This window comes from Zootermopsis nevadensis, unplaced genomic scaffold (assembly GCF_977971745.1).
Source record: "Zootermopsis nevadensis isolate Lab colony 2312 unplaced genomic scaffold, Znev_1.0 Znev_ptg000051l, whole genome shotgun sequence".
Classification (NCBI taxonomy): Eukaryota; Metazoa; Arthropoda; class Insecta; order Blattodea; family Termopsidae; genus Zootermopsis; species Zootermopsis nevadensis.
In genome coordinates, this window is record NW_028259183.1 from 315,001 (window position 1) to 317,500 (window position 2,500).

General features: G+C 51.7%; 1 pseudogene; it reads right to left on the bottom strand.

Annotated features, from left to right (window-relative positions):
• The window catches only part of LOC147871507 (large subunit ribosomal RNA), an 8,609-nt pseudogene that overhangs the window by 3,309 nt on the left and 2,800 nt on the right, over positions 1–2,500 (bottom strand).

Consider the following 2,500-nt stretch of genomic DNA (forward strand, 5'->3'; position numbering starts at 1 on the left):
AGGAGTCTTTGAGCTTCCTAATTTCAAACGCTAAGCTCTTGCTGGTGGATATACTCATCCCCAGTGCCCCAAGATATTCGACGGTACGGTCTAGTAGATCTTGAGCCTTCGGGGCGTCGGATGCAATGAGAAATAGGTCATCCGCGAAGGCAAGACAAGAAATATTCTTGTCCTCGATCTCATAGCCTGGCATGGCCTCCAGATCCTCCAACAAAGCCTCCATAACCAGGTTGAAAAGGATTGGTGATAGAGGGTCCCCCTGTTTGACACCTCTCTGGAGGGAGATCTTAATGTCGCCGCTGGGGTGTGAGATGGAGGTCTCAACCCCATGATAGGAGCTCACCACTAGGTCCACAAAGAATTTCGGAATGCCCTTCCTGGCAAGGGCCGGACCTAAGGCTTCATGAGGAACAGTATCAAAAGCCTTACAGACATCCAACTGGATAGCAACGCCTCCGCTGTTGGATTTCATTCTCCTCACTAGCTCCGTTAAAATCTGCATATTAGCGAAGCAACCCGCCTCCGCTACGAACCCTTTCTGTCTAGGGTTCTGCCGCACCACTGACCTCAGTCTCTGATCCATAATTCCCCAGAAGACACGACTAAGGAGGGAACTAATAGTAATCGGACGGTAGTCCGAAACCTTAGTTTTGTCTTTCCCCTCCTTGGGGATGAGCGTGGTGCGGTTCTGGCTCCAAGCTGTTGGTAGGTAGCCAGTAATAAGGATCAGATTATAAAACGCACTTAGTACCTTTTGACTGGCCCACGTGGCCAGTGCGCCCCTTTTTATTCCATCAGGGCCTGGAGCGGTCGACCCCTTTATCCTGCCAACCCGTAAGCGCACCTCTTCGGGTTTCAAGGCTCCCAGGAACATATCCAAAGAAACTGGTTCCTGGGGAGCGACAGGATCAGTTAGACGTAGACAAGGCTTGGTTCCCCACAAGCTGTCATATAGGAGTTTTATTTCTCCTCGGTCTAACTCCGCTCCCGTTTGGGCAGTATGATCAGTGCCCATTCTTACATGCTTTGCAAGGAGACCAGGATTTTTATCATAGAGGTCTCTGGTCCTTGCATACATATATCTCTTTTGAGCCCTTTTCCGTGACTTGCCATTGCTGGCCTTGGGCCTTGATCGACCAGAGGCGGTACTGGGTGTGGCCTTCGATCCCAAGTACTCCAGGACAATCAAATATATCTCATTCATCGTTTCCTGTGAACGACAGAGATCGGTTGCCTGCATTATTTTCCTAATGACCTCCGCTGCATCCTTAGGGCACTCATTGGTTTCCCAAGCCAAGAGCGATGCGACGAGCCCTTCTCTCCACATTGCCTCAGCCTCAATATCATTGTGGGAGTGGATTGCAGACGAGTTATTACTCGCTCGATCCTCATTAAAATGGTCACCGCCACTCAGGCTAGCCGTGGAAGGTTGGGAAACCTCCACTGGTTCGCCTATCAAGGGGTTCGGGCCCTCTTCCCGTTCCCCTTCCTCAATCACCTGGGAGAGGTCCCCAATCTCTCCCAGGCATCCAGCGACAACAGCCGGTGGCTCATTAGCCATCCGGCACCCCCTCCTAGTAAGCATATTTGGAGGGGGTCTATTTTCGGTGGGAACCTCTGTAACAGACAAACGTGCCAATCTCATGGCGATATAACGAGGTTCCTTTCGTTTGTCACGGATTTGCTTCGCAGTTTTGGCCTCAATCAGCTTCGCCATTTTCATTGCTATAAATTTGTCTCCTTTAAGAGACTCCTCCAGTTGTAACATGGTCTCGATCTCTTCAGCAGAGAAAACGAGCCCGGCCCTGGCGGGCGGTCCAGGCCGGGATACTGGAGCTAACCTCTCGTCGTTCCTTTCGAGAGGATGGCGATGGCGCTTATGCTGACTGAGACCGCTCACAGTATCGAACGTGTCGGTACAGTGAGGGCATCGGACGACCTTGGTCTCCTTACGCCCCGTGCACTTGGACAAGTGGCACAGAGCAGCATGCTTCCTGATATATTGCTTATCGCAATCTGAACACTGGAAAACCAGTTCCATTGCTGCATGCTTCTCCTTGTGATGCAGGAGACAGTCACTCAAGCTCAATGCAAGGTATCTCCCCGTGCCACTATGGAGACATATAGGGCAAGTGTAAGGATTAAAGGGGAGATACACCAGATATTCGCTTGTGACGGTGGGCAGGCCGTCAAGAGAACAACCTTCGACAGGCAGATTGTCAGTATAATTAGCCCCCTGGAGTGGCCGTAGCCTACGACGAAGAGCGGGGCCTTGCTCTTCGAAGTCCGAGGCTTCACTATAAGTATTGAAAACCGTTTTAAGGATCGTTCCAAGGGCGGTTAACCCTCGGTCCTTTTTACTCCGCTGACCTTTAGCCGGATGGAACCATCCGTTGCCCGACTCTCAGGTGGTAAACCGGACCTAGGCAGTGCCCTAGGCCTTGAAGACCTAGGGTTGGGGGCCGGAGGCATCCCCCAAGAGAGTCATAGTTACTCCCGC